This window comes from Rhinolophus hipposideros (genome assembly GCF_964194185.1).
Source record: "Rhinolophus hipposideros genome assembly, chromosome: 5".
NCBI lineage: Eukaryota > Metazoa > Chordata > Mammalia > Chiroptera > Rhinolophidae > Rhinolophus > Rhinolophus hipposideros.
Genome location: NC_138051.1, coordinates 24644933 through 24669313, shown reverse-complemented (window position 1 = coordinate 24669313; position 24381 = coordinate 24644933).

Here is a 24381-nt window from a genome sequence, read left to right as displayed (position 1 = left end):
GCAAACTTAAATTAACTATGATTAATATTTTAAATGCTCTAACAGAAAAGATGGACAACATGCCAGATCATATAGGTAATTTCAGCAGAGAGAAGAAAACTCTAAAAACTCAAATGATAAAGCCAGAAATGAAAAATAGAGTAACAGATGAAAGATCCCTTTGATGGCTCATCATTAGATTCATCAGAGGAAAGAGTGAATGAATTTAAAATGTCTATTGAAATTATGTAAACAGAAAAGGAGAAGAGGGAGGGAGTAGATCCAAAGCATCTTGGACAATATCAAATGGTCTTTCACATGTGAAATTAGAATACCAGTAGAAAAGAGAGAAAATGGGCAAAAGAAGTATTTGAAGGAAAAATGAGAACTTTCCAAAAAATAACAAGAGATCCAAATACAAATCTAAGAGCTAACAGAAAACCAAACCAAACCAAACAAACAAACAAACAAAAACCACATACACACAAAAAAACACAGGGTTTTAAGAAACCCATCTAGGAATATTATATTTTAAAAAATTGAAAACTAGATTAAAAAAAATCTTGAAGGCACTCATAAAAAAAAGGGATGTTACATTAAAGGAATAAAGAATCACCACATAAATCTCTTTAGGAAACATATATTACCAAATAAGCTGTACAGATGGCAAATAAGATGATGAAGAGATATACAACATAATTCATTAGGGAAATGTATATTAAACCACATCTGTTAGAATGGCTAAAAAAAAAAGACAATACTAAGAAAATGTAAAACAACTGGAGTTCTCATATATTCCTGGTGGGAATGTGAAATGGAACAGGCGTTTTAGAAAACAGTTCAGCTGACGCATTCCACTTCAAGGTATTTATACAAGTGAAGTCAAAACTTACGTTCATGCAAAACTTATGTTACCTATGTATGGAAGCTTTATCAATGCCAATAAATAGAAAAAACCCAAATGCTCTTCAGCAAGTAAATGGATAAATAAGCCATGTTATATCCATGCAATGAAATACTATTCAGCAATAAAAAAGGGACAGAATATTGTTTAACATAAAAACAAATGAATCTGAAATGCATTTTGAGAACTAAAAATGACTCAGACACAAAAGGAAATATGCCATATGATTCCATTTATATAATATTCTGGAAAAGCAAATGTGTAGGTGTGGAAAATAGATTCTTGGTTTCAGGAGTATGGATTAGGAGAGGGGTTGATTACAAAGAGTTAGCATTAGAGAAATTTTGGAGTGATGTAACTATTCTGTATGTTAATGTGATAATGGAAATATGACTCTAACATTTGTCAAATCCCTCATAATTGAACACTGAGGTCTACTGTTTGCAAATTAAAAAAAAAAACAAAAAAGAAAACCTAAACAAAAATGTGGGGAAATGTGGATTCTAACAAATTAATCTACTGGTATTGTAAAGCCACCTTCAAGGAGGTATAAGGAAGAATAGAAGTGACCTAATTAACTTTGGAAACAATTATTTTGAGATGATTCTATCTGGCAAACAACAACAAAAAAAACCCAGTAAATATACATTATATGGTTTTCTTTTCTAACACGTGTATGTGTAAACAATTCTAAAAATACTTGAATAATAACTAAATGGAGGTAGGATATAGAGAGTTTGGGAGTATAATTTTTGGTGTTTTTTGGTGTTTTTTTTTTTTTTTCTAAAATGGCGTGGTCATGTGTTTGTTTAGAGAACCAATAGAGAAGAGGTCTAAGATAGAAAAAGAAAGGGATTGAATGCTAGTGAAATCCTAGAGGGGATAAAGGAGAGAGAAGGAAAGAGCTGAGAGCTGGCCTTAGACAGAAGGAGAGGCACATATTCTAAAGCTGTGACAGATGGCAGTACCAGAGAGGATGGCAAAAAGCTTCAATATTCAGAAATTAGAAAGCTCATGCCTACTGCCTCAATTCACTCAATAAAATAGAAGAAAAAAAAATCTGAGAATGAAGAGAGTGATGACCTGTCTAGTATGGAATGGTCTTTAGTGAAAAAAGATATATCCCATGAGATAAGGCTAATATAGCCTTCTGTTGAATGTTCTCAGAAAGACAATAAATGTCATTTGAATATGAAAGTATCGGCCCATTCTAGAAAAAAACAAAGACCTTTTTATTGTTTAACAGAAACAAAGATTTAATCTAGTCAGTGACTTTGGCTTTCTTGATATTTTTAATGCGACTGTGTAAACCACCTCTAAAGCTTGAAAAAGAAAACTGGAAATGTTCATGCCTAACATACTTTGGGAAGATTAAATAAAACAGGGCATCAGATAAATCTCAGTATTCATGAAGTCTCATCATATTTTTTCTGAAGTAAATAAATCTTTAATACTAAATATTCAGTGTTTAAAAGGGTGGGCTTCTTAAAAGGATCCCTTTTAAGGTGCATTTAATTCAAGAAAAAGAAGTTTAGTGTGCACGCGCTGGGCATCTAAATTTACCCAAGACCCCCAGAAACTACCAATTTCAAAGTGGAAGCTAAATGCATGTAAATCAGATATTGAAATGACAAACTCCAGATTTGAAAAGAGGTCATAGCCTCTTAAAACAATAACAGCACCAAAAATCTCATGGTAGATGTTTGCTACCCAATACAGTACGAAACATGAATAGAATCCCAGCACAGTTTCATCCTCTTTTCTTCATTGGCTATTAATAACCAATTGCCGTGCTTGACACAGAAGCATTCACCAAACCAATTTCAGTGTCATTCTCTGGATTGAGGGCTAAATGGTGTGGAAGTGTTGTAGGGGTGAGTTCTGTACAATTTACTGAAGCTTATGTGGAATCACAGTAGAATTCAAACGGCATTTTAATTTTTTTTTATTTTCTGGTCAATGGTAAGCCTATTTCACTTCAAAATATTTTGTTAAATCCAATTAGAAAGCAGAGAGTTTCAGTATAATCTACTTAGATCATATTTCTATTTTATATAACAATATAAAATGCAGTTCTAATGGTTTGCTTATTAATTACATACCCGTTTCTAAATTAATTATTCTTAAGAAATGCTGATTCATTTTCTTGAATCTAAATCTAAGTAAAATTCAGTTAAATTATCTGTTTAAAAAAATGCTTGCCATCCTTGTTGTCACAAAACCAAAAATTAATATTGCTCAGCTACATTTCCAAGAAAGTCTAATTTTTAAATATACATGTTTAAATTATTATCCTAAAGAATTAAAATAATTTGTATGGGAACAATTAGTAGTTTGAAGTTGTTACTATAACATAATTTAAATATAATGTGACCTTAAATGTCACAGAAGTGACATTTTGCTCAAGTAATTAATTATAAAAGACAATAGCCCAATTCTTAAGATATGAGGTCTGACAATTAAGTTCGTGAACTCATCCTAGAAAAAGTGCTACATATTTAATTGCTGAATATCACTATGGTCACCTTCTAAGTACTCCCCTTGGGAAGCTATGCACTGACACCAGCGCCTAGTCCACCCTTCAAAGCGATTTTGAAACTCTTTTTCTTCTGGAATGGCCATCAGAGCTGTCATCATATTACCCTTGATTTCCTGAATGTCATCAAAATGTCTTTTTTTCAATAATCCCTTTATCTTAGGATAAAGAAAGAAGTCATTGGGGTTAGATCAGGTGAGTAGGGAGGGTGTTCCAATACAGTTATTTGTTTACTGTCTAAAACCTCCCTCATAGACAGCGCCATGTTAGCTGGTGCATTGTCATGATGCAAGAGCCATAAATTGTTGGCGAAAAGTTCAGGTCGTCTAACTTTTTCATGCAGCCTTTTCAGCACTTCCAAATAGTAAACTTGCTTAACTGTCCTGTTGGTAAAAATTCCTAATGAATAATCCCTCTGATACCAAGAAAGTTAGCAATATCGTTGCAACAACTCGCGAACTTAATTGTAAGACCTTGCACATGCTCTTATATTTAAGCACTAACAGACAGATGAAGTAATCAATTGTTTCTGTTTCTTGTCATAAATGAAAATATTGTTCTAATCTATTTACTAACTGTTTTCAATACACAAGTGTTTCCTAGATGCTAAATGATATTTTTTTTTCCAATTTCTGTGAAAGTCAGGTATAAGCAGGTCCTGCCATTTCTCATCCATCCTTCCAACAGATTGTGACCTATCTCCTTCTAAAAATGGAGTCCAATCTCTGAATTCCTGACAATTTGAAATGAATTCCTATTTATTTTCCTAATACGTGCTCTGCCTGTAAGCACATATATTGCAACATCTACAAAATACATGATGCCCAGCAAGTCTAGCCATGGATGTTGCTAGTCCCAGCAGCTCCCACTAATCTGGTATCCTAACTACAAACAAAATCCACAACTGGCAAGTGTTCTTGCTTTGCTCAGCTTAAATGATTGTGGTGGTAGAGGGGGATTCTGTAATTATTAAAGTGAAACTAAAGCTAAAGAATTACGAAACTGCATTAGGATCTTAAAACTCATACAAGATGAGAAAGGAAATAGTTGCACAGGCTTTTGGTTATAGGACCACTATAGTATAATAAAAACAAGTGTTTAAGGGAAGCACAGGAATTTATAAACTACTATCTAAAAGAGCATCGCTGAGATTTATTGTAGATAGTACTTTAAAAGGTACTAGCATGAGCATGGCTTGTCATTTAGTAAAACTGAAACCAAAATTTACTCGAATGAGCAGTTGTCAAAATTTCCTATCGAGTAGCAAAAGGTGATAATTATTCCTAATGCAGAAAAAAAGATTATGTCAAGGTTTTTACAGAGCTGTGATTATTTTATCATATTATTTGAGGTCATATCTCCTAAGTTTTGCAGCAATTGTCAAATGGAGAAGTACAGAAAAAATCACTGGCTCACATATATGTTACTCCCAATGCAAAATCCTATGTTACAGAGCAGTCTGTTTGATGTACTCTTTCAGAAAATGAGTCTTTATGCTGTAAAGGTTGGTATGGAGATTTTGTTTCTGTGGAGTTGAAAAGCGAGGTATTGTATATGGTAGATACCACATGTATGTTAATGCGTGAGTCATGTGATTAAAATCAATCAAATCTATGTTGAATCTGTGTAAGAAACAAGTGAGCTCATACCAAATTCTAATTTTATAGAATCTACATTAATAAGATCAGGATGTAAACTTATTGGGCAAAATCCTATGTAAATTGCAGGTTTAGAAGTTTTGCCCTATCAGCTAGCTAGCTCTAAAAGCCAAGCCTGTAATTGTTATTATAATGCTTTATAGCTCATTTTGAGAAAATAACCGTTAGCATCTTGTTCTGTTCCACACTGTATGTACCTCTAATGCATAGAAGATCAGGAGTGTAAAACAGCATTTTATTGATTCTTAATTTGTTATTGTTATTTTTTTACATAATTCACTAAATGTCATAGGCATGGAATTTTTCAGGGTGCAAAGGGTATATCACAATTTCGTATCTTTACTTTTTTGTATATATTTATTTTTAATACTTGGGAAAACTAATTTAATGTGGACTGGCCATGCTATGGCTGTGGCCTTTGCCTGTAAGGGCAAAAAAAGTATAAAAGCAATACTTAGAAAAAGGGAAGAGAAAGGTGGAAAAATATTTTGACCTCTATAAGGAATAGTAAAAGCATACTCATCAGGAATTTCAGATGTTGAAAAAGAACAGCACAATATAGAGCTGAAAATGTACACATGACCAAAATGCTCACCTTAAGCATTCAGCATGTTATGTAAAGTAAAGGTATAGACTCGTACAGTGCCTCATCCTGGGCTAGTCACGTGTACCCATGTATACATTTAAGTTGATTTTTAGACCAATTTCTTCATCACCTCACACTAGCATACAATAAAGGCATTTTGATGCATCATGCCATTTCAGGGCAGCAAGCTGATACTAGGCCCTATTTTCATGGTCGGTTTTTTCCTGATCAGTGTAATCTTTGCACTTAATGGATTTCTTCTTATCACTCGCCTATCTCATGATATGAATAAGAGTTTATGCTATTTTATAGTTTTCCTATTTAACCCTATTTAACCGGCCTTGTTTGTAAAGTACTCATCTTAAAGAATCAAAATGGGGAAAAAAAAGGAAGTTTAAAAGTTATTTTGGATTATGTTCTTTGTGGTTGGACAAATGCCATCGGATTGCATTCTGCAGATAGGAAAATAAAGTTCCAGATTATTACTGTCCTTTTATTTTAAAAATAACATTTCATGGTCCATTAAGAAATTGAGAAATGCTGTGTTTTATTTCCTTCCTGTGTTTAAGAGGTCTATGATGTGTCCATCAAAGGAAGATTATCTTAATAATCATAACCATAGTCATAAATTACCATCTTTGTAGGTGATTTACTATTAACTAAAATAGTATCTACATGTTTGCATTTGTTGTTATTGGCAGATGGATATAGCACTGATCACAAAGCCCAATGTCTTCTCTGGGAGTTGAATTTTACCTTATATAAATGCCTACGTAGTACATCTGTGTCTCCAGATGTTTTGGTAACAGGGCACTTTTGTTCCTCTCACACAATTTTAATTTGATTCTTTTAATATTTTCTTTTGTGTGCTTTATTTAATTTTCCTACTGTTGACTTTGTGAGCATTTATTACCTTATTAATGTTTATTCTCTCTGTCAATTTGGCCAGTGTCTAAAGGATTGTTGGTGTTTAACAAATATGCATTAAATTAAATTTAACTTCAGAGTTAAATTAAATTTAGCATTTTCTTCAGCGTAAGATTTTGGATATTTTAATGAGAAATGCTTTCCTATTAGTTTCTCTTCAGAGGAGGGGGACTACATTGGTAAATGTTATGAGTATTTAAGGGAGATCATCAATTGCCTAAATCAGCTGAGAAAATATTATCTAAAATGAATTATTCTTGCTAGCAAGGACTCCCTAAGTAAATAAGAAATCTGCTGTGATTTTCTTTTTCCTTCAGATAACCACAGGATGTGAATAAAGTGCCTCTCACAAACTATTCTAATACTTTGAAAGTCTTCGGCCAGTAAAGCATTCTTGCAACACAGGCATCCTTCTGAGAATATTGAAGTATTGCTTTCAAGTGTGTTAATAAGGTCAACTGGCACTTATAATATGCTAAGTAATACCATTCTTTTCAACGTTCTTTGCTAACTCCAGAATTTAATTTTCATCCAATTCTAAAAATGTAATCACATCTACTTTAAATTTTAACCCTTCTTCAAAGAAAGATGTTTTTAATAATGACCTTTCTAAGTAAAATTGCTTAGATTTATCCTGAGAGATAAGTCTCTGGTGCTGCTGAAGCATTATATGTGTATGTACACACACACACACACACACACACCACTGAAGTTTGCAAAAATATAAAACAAAATCATACTTATAACAATGATTAGGTTTTCATTTTAATAGTATTTCATATAATTATGCACCAATTGTATCATCTGGACAGATTCACCAGGGCTTTTAACAGAAGTGAAGAAAAGTTTTCCTCCAGTATGAACCTGCCCCCAAGGAAGTAAGATAAATCTCAGTAAACACAGGAATGGTTCAGCAAATGCACAGACTTGAATTCATTTCCATTAATTCTTCTTTCCTTGCTTTGAATTCTTAAGTGATTTCATAACAACTTTGTTCATGGTGACGTGCTTGTGTACACTCTCCATTTGCTCAGTGTCAATAGCAGAAAGTTTTTTTTCTAAATATTCATTGTTGGTTTTTTCCTGAGCCTTTGTTCAGATTATCTTATATCATCTTTGCATAGAAATGTTTTTCAATGTAATCTTTTAACAAAGTGAGTTTCTAGTAATATATCTGTCAAGAATTAACTCTAGTTTGTGCTATATACTACTCTCTCTATAAAGCATAAATGTGTGTGTGTGTGTGTGTGTGTGTGTGTGTGTGTGTGTGTGTGTCTGTAGTGGAGTCAGTTTAGTCCTTCTTTCTTCCATCTAAATGAGATTAGCATTTGTAGGGTTGCTCACTGTTTAGCTTCCCAACAGCAGTGACCTTCCTGATGTGCTGCATTCTAAAAAGACTGGGGCTTTGTGTTTGACTCCTTCAGCATCCCCTCTTCTATTACTTAGTGATACATACCCAACCAGGTCCAGGGAAGCATTTACCACCAGTCTGTGCACACTTCGCTTGTTTTGGCCCTCAGGATGTAACACTTACTTTGGGGAATTGTGTTCTTCCATCTGTATCTGAAATCAGCTGCAATCACCCTTTCTTCACATTTTCCACTCTCATTTGATTTTCCCTTTGGCAGCCTATAAATATTTCGGTTTGGGACTACTGATGTAGTTTCTTTAAAGATTAGGTTTTTATTTCCATTTCTTATTTTCCTGCTCGTTTGAAGATTATTTCTGAGAAGAGAATGTGGCAAAGACTGCTATTCTGTCCTTTAAAAAGCAAGAGGATCAACATTCTTTGTAAAGAACTATTTTTAATATTACTTAAAAATATATTTATTGTTGCACCCAAAATTTTAGAAAACAACTGTAAGATCCCAAATTGTCTACTTCATTTTTCATAACAATAAGTCTACTTATATTCTGTTTGAGTTGCAATTCTTCTTAATGATTTCCTGGTTTTAACAAATCATACCATCCTAGATTTCTTGTGCCCCAGAAACATAACAAAGTACCTTAAACAAAATTGTTGTTCAAGTCACAGCTGGAAATTTTTTATAATTTTTTTCTGATTTTAATCAGAAATATTTAAGAATTATGTGTTGAATTATGTTCACACATACATTTGACTACCACAAGTTATTATTACATATGAAGCTTGTTCATCCTTCATATGTGTAATATACCTAGGAAATCAACTATACCATATTGGTTGCAGCCTCATGCAAAATTTTAGGATCTCATGAAGAACAGCTTAATGGTCAACTGATCATCAACTACATTTTATGGCTTAACAGAGAGAGAAGTTTAATATATAACAGTTTTCATCACTTTAACCAGTGAGCACTGCACATTCATTTAATGTGTCACATAAGAGATAATATTGAGTACTTGTGAAATTCTGAACTGGCAACAGATGCCACCAATTTCTGCCTGAACGGTCACATCTGACCCTTTCAAGCATGAGTGAATATTTTCCTTGCTTCATTAAGTATACAGTAATCACACTTATCCATTTCAAAGTCATTTATGTATTTACTAATAACCTATTAAAAATATACCAGTTCTACTAACAGTTGAGAGGATCATAGAAATCACGTATTCCGACCTTTTATCCACTGCAGGAATACCGAATACAATGTGTTGACTTCAACTTTTGTTTGAACCCAGATAGGAATGCTGAAATTATTTACCCCTAAGACAATTCTTTATGATTTTTGAATAAATGTGTATGTTCACACAGACAATAGTTTAGTGGTTACCAGAGGGTAAGGAGGGTGGGGGGAGGGAGATGAGGGTAAGGGGGATCAAATATATGGTGATGGAAGGAGAACTGACTCTGGGTGGTGAACACACAATGGGATTTATAGATGATGTAATACAGAATTGTACACCTGAAATTATGTAATTTCATTAACAATTGACACTCCAATAAATAAATTTTCAAAAAATGTGTATGTTCAACTCCTCCTTATTTTAAGCCTAAGACACCCTTCCTTTTTCTTTTAATTAAAGTTTATCGGGGTGGCAATTGTTAGTAAAGTTACATAGATTTCAGGTGTACAATTCTGTATTACATCATCTATAAATCCCATTGTGTGTTCACCACCCAGAGTCAGTGCTCCTTCTATCACCATATATTTGACACCCTTCCTTTAATAACTTTTTTTTATGCTGTTAACCCCTGCAGAATACATGTTTTCTCTTCTAGAATCTCACATTTGAAGATGTTTCTCATAATCTTGTAAGGCTTTTGTGTTTGTTTGTTTGTTTGTTTTCATGATAGATATTCTCAGTTCCTTCAACTGTTCTTTACATGACACAATTATCTAAACCACCATCCCTCTTGATTACCATTTCGTTCGCACTTTTGTCAATTCTTAAAATATGACATCAAAACATATTGCAATGCCCTAAGAATACTCCCAAATATACTGAACAGCTAATGTCTCCTTTGTCTACCCTATATCAAAAGCACTAAAATAGTAATGATTTTGTCAATTCTGTAATCATGTGGTTGATTCATATTGAGTGGAAGGAAAAGAAAAAAATTTTTCATATGAATTTCTAAAGGATATCTTCCTCATCTTCTGTTTGCCCAATTTTGATTTTGGATCTATGTTTGTCTTATATTTGACTGTCACTCTTAAAACATCTCTCGATGGTCCATAATTGCAACCTATCAAATACATAATACAATATATTAGCATCTCACTGGTTCTGAGAACTCCAACTTGTGAAAAGCATGGAGAAACTTAGAATGCTTCGCTCAAAATCTTGGGCCTTAATGTTAAAGCTGTTGACTTTTCCCTTAGACTGATGTGAAACAAGTTACATAATCTGGATATCTCTTGTTTCCATATTTATAAAATGAAGCTGTTGATAGCTATACTTCTTAATGTTGGCATAAGCATTAAATGAGATAATAGAAAGTATCTAACATACACTAAGTTTGTGATAAATGCTATAAATAAAACTATATATTTTATTGTGGAGAACTGAATCTTGTGGAGTACTATTGACAATTCATACTAACTCGTGAGAGCTCATGTGAGCATCTCTTCCCAACTGCCCATTCAGTGAGGTCCTGTTGGTAGTTTGGTAGATTAACGGTGACCATGGGAGAATATTTACAACAATGATTACTGTCAAATATTTCACACATTAACACTTTTCTTTTTTCTTTCTTCATTTTTCTCTTTTTTCTCCCTTCATTCCCCCCCTTTCTTCCTTTTCTCTCTTTCTCTTGTATATTTTATGAGTATACCACCAATTGAATCTTATTCCTATCTTTAAGGAAACTCTTTCTGAAACTCTTTTTTTTTTCCGCTATGTATGTAGAATTCACAATGTCTCAAAAGGGACACTGATCCATTAGTCAGCATTATTTAGCCTGTAATGAAGTTGAGTTTACTACCAGTCAGCTTAGCCATACTGTCATTCAAGCTACATGTACACTTTTTCACAAAGGATATCTTGAGAAAAATTTTTATATGCCTTGCTGAAATCTACATATAAGTGCCTTATTATAGTATATATCTTACTTTTTTACTGGAATTACTACCTGAAGGAAAAACTTGTGTGTTTGGATATTCTTTTAAAAACCTATGTTAACATGAAATATTTAATACTTTAAAAAGCCATAGTAGTATTAGTACTAGCAGTAGTAACATTGATGCTGATAGTGGTAATAGAGGTGGTGGTTAGTAACAGTACTTGTACTCATGAGTTAAGTTCATTAAATGTTTTATTGTAAACAAAGCTTTGTTCTAGGTCTTACTTAACTATTTACATAATCCTTTCTGTACACCTAAGACTTAGGTACTATTATTTTACCCATTTTACAGATGAGAAAACTTGGTCACAATGAGTTACATTTCTTCCAGTGCATATAATGTCGGGAGTAGCCAGTTCTTGAGGGTAGATATTCTCTCTCTAGTGCCTTCTTTTATGTTTGTTCTGTGCCTCCTTTTATGCTAAACCACATAGTTTTCAAAGTCCATTAGAATTTTCTGTAGTGATTCATTATTTTAGAGTTTTAGGAATCTATTTTTTAATTAATTTTGTAAAAAGAAGCAACATTTTTCTACTCCCAATTGTTAAACACTGTGCTGCTTTTTGTGATTCTTTAAGAATGGCCAACAATAGTTTAACTCTCAGAAATGTATATTCTGTGTAGGATATTCTATGTATATTCTGTGTAGGATAAAATTCATCTGAATCTGAACTTAGCTTGGAAACTTTATATTATTTACTCACTTCCTCATGAGCTTAATCTACTTTCCTATAGTGTAGCTTATATGTCATGCTATGCTCACATGTCCTTTACTTAGTTAATATATATTATAATTTCATGGTCATTTTATTACTGTTGTTCTGGTATTTACTAATTTATCAAGAAGTTTTCCTTAATTTTCCTGAATTTTTAACAATTCAGATTGGCAGCTTTTCTTGCTATTTACCATATCTTAAAAAAGTAAATGTCACATGTATTTTTGTTTTTCTAAAATAATAATTCTAACAATTTTAGATATTAACATTAATATAATGTCTATATGCCATCTGTTGAAATTTTATTATATTGACTAAGAAATAAGCACCCACATTTATCATCTTGTCAAGTGTCCTGTATTCCATTTTCCAAAATACCTTATCTCCTGTTTCTTTTTTATTTTATTCTAATCTATATATTTACAACAAATATTAGATCCATCTATGCAACAACATATGTTTGATATTTTTGTTATATGTAAACTCAGACCCTCAGCCTTTCTAATGAATGTTTTATTGGAACATGATATATTTCATGCAATTTTATCCACGGATCTGTCTCACTAAGTCATAGTGGTAAGTAAAGGAATGCATTTGCTTTTTTAAGAAAAATAATTCCTTTTTATTTCAATGCTGTTGCACAGTGACTTATAGAGATTTGTCTATAAATGCTTTTCCAGATATTTTCTCCTATAATACATTCCTTTCAATTACTAGACTGTTGTTTCTCTTTAAATAGTGTATTTCCATTCAGAGTGTTCAATTGTACAGTTTGAAATAGTCAATTTTCTCTCAGCTCCAAATTTAAATTTGACAGAAATATTTTCAACATCAAGTTTGGGTGAGAAGCAACCATTTAATGCATATTAAATATGTGTATATTGATGTAAAGACACATTTACTATATGTGGTTACATGAGAACAAACAGATAATTAACTAGAATGCTTTAGTTTTTAGAATAGATCAGAAAAGATGGGAAAAAATTACTACCCCAAGAAAGATGGATGGACGCAGGGGAGAAGTAGTTATTCTAAGGGAAATGTGGACTGGAAATGTCACTGGAAAGCCCAGATAGCTTAGCAGTTGTATGGCCCAATCTCTCTAGTGTCTCTTTGCTTTAGTTAGTCTCCCTGCTATAATATATCCTGTTTTCTACACCAATGGGCTCTTTCTACTTACCCAAGGACTCTGTATCTGGCTTCACATAGCTTTGAACAGCCACATTCAGTTCCTTTCTTTGTCACCCTTTTTACATCATAATCTTTCGGCTTCTACTTTCTCTACTACTCACAGTTTCTTAGTATCCCAAGTCCAAAGTCTGAAGAAAGAATCAGCTTGATCCACCTCATCTTTGCACGTTTTACACAAAGACGTCACAAGGCAACCTATAGATTGACTCTCCTTAGTTCAGTTACCCAACCCTTAGTCAAATCAGGGTAGACTCAGTTACATGGTAAAGAATATATCTAGTTAGGCATCAAGGGAAGCAGGCAGGGGATGATTTCTTTTGAAGATGGCATGAACCAGGAAGGCATTGACTGGCTCTCCTTTGCTCTGTCCATGTACACACATTATCCAATTCTCAAAAATAAATGTATATATAACTCTGCTTAACAGGATCTACCTGTCACTGAAATGCCCTTCCCCAAAATTTCTCTTCCCCAAAGAGAAAAAGTCCAAGGCTAATGCTGTGATAATATCAGAGGCAGAATCACTGACTAAGTGAACATCTGCCATCAGTCTCTAGGTCCACAATCTCCAGGGGCTGCCCATATATCTTCTTTTTCTGGCACAATCCTCTTGTCCATTTTTTACACCTTGTCTAAAAGTAATGCTTAAATTACAAATTTAACTACGACTAACATACCTTTCAAAGAAATCACAATGCCATTTAGAAAAAATATAAAGAACCTCCTGAATTTCTGTCCCAAAGGACAATGACATGCCTTGCAATGTGATCCCCCTCTTAATACTAGTAACATGAACATTGCTAAATGTTGAGGCACAGTGTAAGACTGGTGAATCCTACGGGTATCAGATCATGGCCCCACTTCAGTGGCAGTGGAGTCTCTCCCTTGGACTACAGTGCAAATTCTCCCACATTCCACCGTCTTAGGGGATTGATTTCCTCCAAGGGGCTCTACAGCCAGCAGTGACTTTTGACTGCTGAAAGCATCTCATATAACCTGGTCAAGAATTTGCTGAGCATCTAAGATTTGATAAAGATTTTAGTAAAGATCTGAGTCAATCTTTTGGTTTGTTACACTATGTGTCACATAACCATGCTCATTTGACCCGTGAAGCATAACTGCTGCTAAGGGGCCTGGAGTATTAGGTCTGCAAGTTTCATGTTGCTTAAGGCCAGTCCCCAAACTCCATCTTTCTAATAATGGCAAATAATCCAGTGTTCTTATCAAAGATGGGATTCGGAGACAAAAAATAAGAGAACGTTTCTTTGTATTTGACTATTGCTCCTTGGCTCTCATTATATTAAAATCTTAGGTCCTTGTGAGAAACAAAAACTCATAGACACAGACAATAATTTAGTGGTTACCAGAGGGTAAGGGGGTGGGGGGTGGGTGATAAGGGTAAAGGGAATCAAATATATGGTGATGGAAGGAGAACTGACTCTGGGTGGTGAACACACAATGGGATTTATAGACGATGTAATACAGAATTGTACACCTGAAATCTATGTAAATTTACTAACAACTGTCACCCCAATACATTTAATTAAAAAAAAAATCTTAGGTCCTAACTGATAAAATTGGAAATACTTATATTTATCAGGGATGGGTTGACTGCCAAGTCAGAGAGGGAAAGGGGATTTTGTGCTCCTCCTCTCTAGCACAACAGTTATGCTAGGATAGAAAGGTTTCAAACAGGCTGGAGATTTTTTGTTTTATTTTGTTTTGGGGGATGGGGGGGTTTAATCCCTCCCATGAACCTCTTTACCAAAATTCTAGCCTTCAAAACACCAGGAATATAATTTTATCCATTGTTGCAAAAGTGGAAATTTGTTTGAATTCAATAATGTGCTCTAATTTGTTTTTAGCCTGAGTTTTTAATGATTTCAGAATTTGCCTACAAGCAGCAAATGTTTCTAGAAACAAGAGTCAGAAGCTTTCGCTGCCTTTTTTTAATCTGTTTCCCGCAGGCAGGATGGTCTGCAGTTAATCCCTTTCTCACCAGCGCAGGCCTCATGCTCTTGGACCATCTCTAAAACATTAGCTGCAAGATCCTTCGGAGCCTCACAGTTTATGGGCACATGATCCCTAAACTATAGGTGGACAGTTTAACTACTAATTACTGGCCCACATATATCAGCACAGGATTTAAAGGGGTATTTTCTGACTCAAGCTTCATTTTCTGTTTTAGTTAAATTCATTTGGTTGTAAGGATAAAAGCCTACACAAGTTACCCTCAAAATATTAAAGGGTTTATTATGGTAACAGATTTTAATCTCAGTCCTTAACTATAGCTGCCTTTATTTTCTAAAAACAACTTATATTTTGATTCTGTTCTGCCTTTCACTTTGGCGAAAATATAGTTATAACCTGTTTGTAACATTAATTCTCTGGCTTTCCCAAATTTGTGTCACTGTAGTGTCCTCTGTAGTATCAAGATGTTGGAGAAAGGGCACTGAGTGAACCTTCACTCATTAGTCATCTAGTTACTATAGAGATATCTATTGTCACTGATGCTTAGCTTCCTTGAGATCTTTCTGCTATGGCAAACTACTCTTGGGACAGATGACTTTTTGTGCCTATGGAACTGTCTGTCAAGATATACCATGTAGTTACATCCTCTGTGGTGCTTGTTCTGTAAATTCCCTGGTGGCATTGACTGTTTGCAATACACATGCTCCTCTACTTTTAGGATCCATAGACCTCTCTTTTGGAGGCTGAATTTTGTTGTCTCACCCCCACCCCTCAATTCATATGTTGAAGTTCTAATTTCCAGCATCTCAGAGTGTGACTGTGAATAAGGCCTGTAAAGGGGTAATTAAAGAAAATGAGGTCATATGGGTGGGCCCTAATCCAATACTGCCAATGTCTTTATAAAAGAAGATTAGGACATGAGCACAAAGGGAAGACAATGTGAAAATAGAGAAAAGACAGCCGTATAGCCATCTACAAGACAGTCGGCAAATCTCTCTCTCTCTCTCTCTCTCTCTCTCTCTCTCTCTCTCTCTCTCTCTCTCTCTCTCACACACACACATACACACACACACACACACACACACACAGTCCGCAGAAATGAGAGAGATAGATTTATTTCACTTTTTTAAAAAAATGCATTATTATTCCATTTTTGTGGCCAACATGCTTTGCTCATTACCATACCTACGTTTTCTTTTACTCCTCCAATAAACTTACCAAGTTCTTTTAATATATAGTGTTGGGAACCAAAAACAAAAACAACTTATGTGGTACTTCTAAGCTATGTCTTCCTTCTGCCCTACTGAGATCCACATCTCTCTTGCAGTAATGTGCACAGAGCTGGACATGTGCTTGAGTAGAGGTAAAGGAAAAGGTAACACAGGGAGAAAAAAAATTAACATCTCAAAATATTTTTTCATCTATACTGAAAGGACACGTATAAGATAAAGCTGCAAACTCAAAACTACAGAAGAATTTACAGAAAGTAATGTAACTACTCAGATATCTTTTGTAATTATCTATATGATTTTTTCCCTCTGTTTTTATGGCCCACTTTCTTTTCTTTACTAATTGGTGTCATTTTCTTTTTCATAGTTTTATTCCCTCATAGTGTGGTCTTTTACTTGTCCTATGTTGATTACCATCTGGTTTCCATATGGATCTTTTTTTTCTTTGTAATACTCCTAGCTCTTCTTTTCTCATTGTCAACTGCTGTAACCCCAGAATTTAGATTAGTTGCCGTTGGGTCAAGTACTAGTTACAATTGGATGGGACTTAGTTATACAGAATACAACACAGCATTCTGTCATACTACAGTGACCTGGTAAAGCTGATGGCAAGAAGAAGATAATCTGGAAGAACGCAATATGACATGAAGAATGGAGGAGATGAAATTAAGAAGTGTCCAGAGATGGTAAAAAAAAAAAAAATGCATGTTTGACTAAGAATGAAATGGGTAAGTAGCTGCCATGAATGTTGACTTCGAGAGAGAGAGATATCAAGGTTTAGATACACTATCTAGGGAACTTTTTCTGGGGTGCTGATCATGCAACAAGTTGGACCTTTAAAGTAAAGCTGTTATTATCTACATTCATCTTCATGGTCCATTTCAGTCAGATGTGTGTTTCCTCTGAATGTGTCTCCAAGCTAGGAAAAGGACCCTATAATTTATTAGAGTTGTGTTTGGGAGGCTAATGTCTGGATTCAGCATGTCATAGTAGTGCTCAGACACCTCCCTGGTTAAATGTTTAACCTTAGACTTAAGCTAAGGGTGTCTTTGTGGCTTCCCAAATGGAAGACTCGAAGTGAAAATAAATGTGGGTTGATTGTGGTTCTTGGAAATACAACTGGAAAAATCAGAAAGACTTCATAGGGTCAGCAATGATGGAGTCAGAATTATCTAGAAAATAAATACATTTGGTAATATTGTGATCTAGAATAGAATGTTTCAGATCAAAGATCGGGTTAAAGCAGAGTTTGAAAACCATTAAATTTAGTTAGTATAAAAATATCACTTATGAAATTATGAAATGAAAGTTGGTTTTTATTCACACCTCCAATGACAAATTTTATCAGGAAAAAAAAGTGCAGTTTTTGATATAAGTAAAGTCTTGCTCAGCATTCTTATAATAGATGAAGACTGCTAACAGATTTCCACCAAAGATTGAATATTTTGTGTCTAGCAGCTAGAATCTGTGATAAATGAGGATATAGGAATATGGCACAGAGCAGCTTTCTTGCAGAAACTTGAGAAATCAATGGGAAGTACCAAGCCATGGAACTCATTTAGATTTATCATCAGAACTTGATTAAAATTTGTACAGAGGTACACTAACACATAAATGAGGGTCTATGGGAAGGTTCCACTAATTTTTATGCTTCCAAGGACCAGTACGGTAATGTAAACAAGGGGAAAGATTGAGTCTTAACGTTAGTAGAGATTCGTTGAGATAGTAGTGAAGTTAATATGTCTTGCCATAGCTAAAGGGAAAGTTGTTGTGAAACAGATTTTGTTGTTCTGAAGGGATACATGCCCAATTTCAACAACTTTTCTAATAAAACCAGAGTCAGTAATCCAGATTAGTGAGAAATACTTGCATCTTTATATGTTGGCAACTAAACAAATTTGTTAAATAATAGGCTTGCCAAAAACACATTTGTAGACCAAATCCGGTCTTCAAATAGTCCCTCAGTTAGTCATTTTAGGGCTTCAATTCGAAAAATTTGTTTTCTTTAGGGCACTTGCTCCCTTCTTTAGAAAAATTCTACAAAGAGTGAATAGTGGCTGGAGTTGATGAGTCAGATTCATGAATTGGCATCATTGCCAGGGGAAAAAAACTTTGGGCTTTGTAATCATTTTGAAAAAAAAAAAAATAATAACTGTCCTCTAGAGATTACTTGAAAGGAGGAGGTACTGTAGAGGTATTTGAATAAAGTCCATGTGGGAACAATTTATAATGAGGTCAGAATTTTTCTATAAATACTTTTACCTTTAATTATACAATTATCTCTTGCTAGATAACAAAGTAGGAGTTATATGGGTTTTAAATTTATCAGTCTCCTTCTTTAAAGCAATCCTTTTCAGGTTAACCAAGTTTATCATGGTTAAACATGCAGTTTTTTCACTGTTCTCATCTTCCTTTATCCTTTTCCTGTTCACGTTGGTATGAAGAGGTAGATGGGTGCTTATGCGTCAGTCTGGTGCAGGAAAAACTCAGATCTAGGTGTGTACTTTTGTTTTAATTTTGTTGGGGAATATTGGGGAACGGTGTGCTTCTCCAGGGCCCATCAGCTCCAAGTAATTGTCCTTCAATCTAGTTGTGGAGGACGCAGCTGAGCTCCACGTCCATTTACTGTTTACAATCTTTAGTTGCAGGGGGCGCAGCCCATCATCCCATGTGGGAATTGAACTGGCAACCTTGTTGAGAGCTCTCACTTCAACCAACTGAGCCATTCGGCCACCCCCAGGTGTGTCCTTTAGAACCTCATTAGTCATTATTTGAGAGATGCTTTCATCTAAAAAATCTCTATGCTCTCACAGATATGTTTGGCTGCTGAAACATTTAAGCTGCATTCCATTGGCTCTGGTTGCTGGCGACCATCCCTAGTCTGGTACCTGACACTAGTGATTGGCTCTATTAATGAAACTCTGGATAATCTTTGGGAAATTTTCTGGGACTGCTTTCTCTAGCTTCCTAATGTTAAGGTTCGTATCAAGTCTTTATTGCCTCTGTTCCTAATAATCATTGTGTTCCACAATTTCCATTTGGATTCTCTTCACTGGGTGGCTTCATGGAACTGAAGGCAGAAGAGAAGTCCGCTTGTTTATGTCTGAATCCCCACACAGCCTTTGCTAGGTCCCTATGGAATCTAGGTGACCCCACGGGGCTAATCTAGCTATGAGAAATTGGGGAGTTATGGGTTATTATAATTTCTTCTGGCATCTAATTGCTTTTTTTTTCACTTCCATCCTTCTATTTGAGGTGGTATCTTTTTAGATATTGTGCTCTTCTAAGGAAACTTAAAATACTGTGTTTTTAAGTTTAAGAGGAGTTTTGTCCTCTGGAACTCGTTGAACATACCTGATTCTTTCAGACAGCAAACCTTTTTTCCACCACTCACTGCCTTCATTCTGTACTTCACATCAATTGTGAGAAGTCAGAAAACACAGGCTTCATCTGTTCTGTACCTCATCTACCTCTTCCCTGGGTTTCTTCTTTCCTCCTTTTGCTGGATAGACAAACTCTTTGCTTCACATTCTAAATACTCTCTACCTAGATGTCATAAAATAAAGAGTAAATGACCTGACAGAAAATAATCCAACCTGATTAAAAAAAAACAAAAAAAAAAGGCTTTCTTGAGTAAATTCACAAAGTGATCAAACAGGTGTCCAATGCCCATTCATTCTAGGGTACCGTGCAGATGCCTAGCATCACTGATATCAGACTAGGAAAAAACCCTAACTTCTGGCTTTTGACATAAACAAGTTAGGATATAATAACAATTAGAGATGGCAAAGTTTTGCTATAGCTGCCTTTCAATGTGCTGTTTGTACATGGCTGGCTAAATAGAGGGGGGGACACATGATCTCCCCTCACATGATCAGGGGCCTGAAGTCCACATTCTGAGGCATGACTAGGTTCAATTAAGTTTTGCAGAAGGCTGACTCTTTTTATGGGAGCATAGCTGGCAGAGAACCAGAGTACGTTAATGCTTACCTCTTACTTTAGAGTAAAGCTAGATTAAAAGAGGCAAAGGAAACTTGGCATTTAGAAAAGCCATTCTTGCTACAAAGCTTGTCTTTCAGGACAATATCCTCACTATATGTTTAAAGGAGTAAGCTTAGGAGACTCAAAGAGATCCTACTAGTTCTAGTACCAACTGCTTCCATGGGCAATGAGCTCTAGATTCATATATCCGACTGACATATCAATATCTACACCTAATACAGTGTATGGGCTATTGTACTATTAAATAGCTGCAAGTGAATGAATGAATGAATGAATAAGTAACTGGAGACTTTTTGTTCTGGATGGCATTTACTCTCCCTTTGAAAGAATAAATGTCATATCTTCCAAATGTGGGGATCCACAGAATAATAATATTCACAGAAACTAAGACTATCAGTAAATATTTTTAAAGTATTTTTTTATTTAAAAATGTATTAAGGTATATTTTCCTAGTGACTAGTCCATCATTTGCATTTTCAAATTAATTTGCATAAGCATGTCACAGCAATTTCTAATTTTTTTAGTCTCTGCTATGCCTCTAGCTATCCACACCTCTCATTCTTAATTCTGTTTTGTACCTTCTATTTCCCCTGGTTAATCTTGCTAGAAATTGGGCAATAATATTAGTCTTTGAGAAGAGCAACTATTTTTCTCTCTGTTGTATCTTTGCTTTCTACCTCAATAGTATCGTTTCTAATCATTACCTTCCTTATAGATTAGCATGTTCATTTATTATTCTCATTCAGTTAGAGGACTGTTTTCTTATATGTCCATTTAAGGTTATCCATTTTCCCCTAAGAACCACGTTACCTGAATCATACAAGCTTGCTATTTTATTATTTAGTTCTACATAATTATTCAGTTCTACGTATTTTATAATTCTAATCACGCTATCTAATTTGACTAATGAGTTATTTTAGAACTTTGTGAGGTTTTGTTTTGCTTTTAGTAATTGATTTAGAAATTACATTATAGTCCAAGTATTTCGGTCTATATGATAGTAATTCCTTGATTCATGTTGCAGCTTGCATGATTGCCTAGTACTTGGTCAGATTTTATAATTATTCCATGTTTCCTAGAGAATAACATGCATTTCTCAACCTCTAGATACACCTTCCTTATTTCAATGATTTTGTCCAGATATTCCATATTCTTACTAATTTTTTATTGACTTGTAAAATTAGCAAGAAAATTTTATTGAAATTCCCAGTTTTATGGCATTGTTTTAGTATTCCTTGCATAGTTGTGATCATTTTATTTCTACATTTAAAAAAATTATTTTAGAATAATTTTAAATTTAGAAAAAAGTTGCAAAGATAGAACAGAGGTTCCCATATATTCTATACCAACTATCATCTATTATTAACTTCTTACATTAATATAGTACACTAGTAATAATTAATATTATTACATTGTTACTAACTAAAGTCTATGCTTTATTCAGATTTTCTTAATTTTCACCTGATGTAAATTGTTCTGTTCTCATGTATCTCATCCTATATACCACATTGCATTTAGTCATTGTGTCTCTTTAGGCTCCTCTTGTCTATGACAGTTTCCTTGTTATTGAGGCAGTTTTGAGACTTACTGATCAGATATTTCATACAATATCCTTCAATTGGAAATTTTCTGATTTTTTTCTTCACATTTAGATTTGGGTTATTGGTATTTGGGAAGAAGGCTACAGAAGTGAAGTGCCATTTTCATCATACGTGTTGCCAGAAACAGGTTCTTGGTTTTGTCACAGGAAAGAATTCAAGGACGCACCAAAAAAGCCAAGCAAGTAGTGGATTTATTAAAAGAAAACAGGACAGTTCACTCCCAAACAGGCTGGGAACAGGCTGGCCAGGAGAAGAGCAAAGAAGCCTAGGAATTTATTGTTTTCAAATGAGGGTGTGAAATATTCTAGTTTTAGGGTGATGGTATAGGCGTTCCTAGGTGAGTCCTCACTGACACTCTTTCCTGTTGGGAAGTGGGATTCTTTTGTCCTAATTTGGCTCTTGTCAGAACTGCCATGGTGGCACAGGGGGTGGAAATTTTCCCTAACTGCAATGCTAATAATATAGAATACGTTATAATTAGCTAAACTTCACCTTGAGGGACAAGATGGCATCCTGGATCTGTTCTCAGCCACCGAAATGTAGTTATGACTGGTCTGGTAGCTGCACTTTTTCTTAAGAATGATCTCATCTCCTCCCTCCTTTGTTTTCTCCCACTTCTTCCTTCCATTCCTCCTGCTCTCCCCATGGCCCTATTTTTTCTGCTTACGATAACATACATGCAATCAACCTGACTTAGTATTGACATTGATCAACTGGCAGAGATAATATTTTCCAGATTTTTCCACCGTAAAGTTGCTCTTGTTCTCTCTCACTATACTACTCTCTTTAGAAGGAGGTCAGTATGTGCAGCCTACACTTAAAGGGTAAGTAAGGAGTTATGCTCTACCTCAGGGAGGGCAGAATATCAACATACATTATTTGGGATTCTTCTGCATGTGAGATTTGTTTCTTCCCCCAATTTATTGATTTAATAATTAATTTATGTAAGTATGACTTTGTGGAAAATAGTTTTATCGTGAGGCTTATAATCCAATACTACTTTATTTTGTCTTTCCAAATATTTCAGCTTTGGCCATCAGCTGTTGAGCTCTTTCAATTGCATTCCCTGTCACTTTACCATACCCACATAATTGTGGGTGGGTTTTTGTTTTTGTTTTTGAGTACTTTTTTACTTTCTAGCATGACAAGATGCTTCAGGTTTTCTTGTTACATTCATACAAATTACCATTTCTCCAAATATCCTCAATACCTTTAATTGAAACATGGTGTTGAAAACTAAGATATGAGTGCTGGATATACTTGATGCTAGTGGGGTATCTTTCCTCTAGGCCTTCTCAGACAACATAGAAAGGATATGTGTGTGTGTGTATGTGTGTGCGTGTGTGTGTACTAATCCACATATGTGCACTTATCTGTAAATATTTCTATATGTAGCCATCAATATTTATATTAAGTTAAGCATAAGTTTATACTGATATATTTCATTTTAATCCATTACCATATGGAGCATTCTAGCTTTCTCCCTAGTTGTCTACAACCTTCTACTCCAACAGTGAAAAACCTGGCTCCTACTATCATCATCTGTTTGCTTCATTTTCAGTTCAAGAATACATGTATAAAGGTGTCAGAATTGTTAACCCATACCATTGCAAGAAACAAGTTTGTCAAATAGAATGCAGTGTTTATGTATAGCTCCTTTTGCTTTAAATCTTACTGACTTTAGTCTTTTTCAAAGTTTTGGAAGACACCACCTTTTGCCCCACTCCCTTCAGGGAGGTTGTTTCACACATTTGAATATATGCAATATGGTTATATTGTTTGTAACATTATGAATTTCATCCCCCTCTCACCTAAATTATTTTTTTATTTGCAAAATTAAGTTTCTTTCTTTCTGCTGTGAATTTTGACAAATGCATAATGTCATGTATCCACAATTATGGTATCATGCTGATTAGTATTACTTTCCTGAAAAATCTCATGTGTATCATGTTTTCAACTCATCCTCCTGACAATCACTGATCTTTTTACCCTGTCTACAGAATTATATATTTGGAATCACATATTTTGTAGCCTTAAGAGACTGACTTTATCCACTTAGCAATATGCATTTAAGATTCATCCATGTCTTTTAATGGCTTGGTAGCTCATTTTTTTGTTTGTTTGTTTTTTTTTTATTAACAGAATTTATTTTGCTTGTGTTTATTTCTATTTTTAATAGACTTTTTTTAGAGAGGTTTTAGATTGACAGAAAAATTATTCATTTTTAAATCTCTGAGTAATATTCCACAGGAATGTACCACATGTTGTTATGAATGTACCATAGTTTGTTTATCTGTCCACCTATTGATGGACAATTTTGTTGCTTCCAGTTTATAGTGACTATAACTAAAGCTGCTATAAGCTTTTGTGAGCAAGTTTTATATGGACATATGTTTATAAATAAGTTGGCTAACTATCTAGGAGTAGTATTTCTGGATAACATGGCAAGACTATGTTTAGTTTGAGAGAAACTGCCAAACTGTTGTGGTTGACCATTTTGTATTGTCACCAGAATGCTTGAGAGTTCCTGTTGCT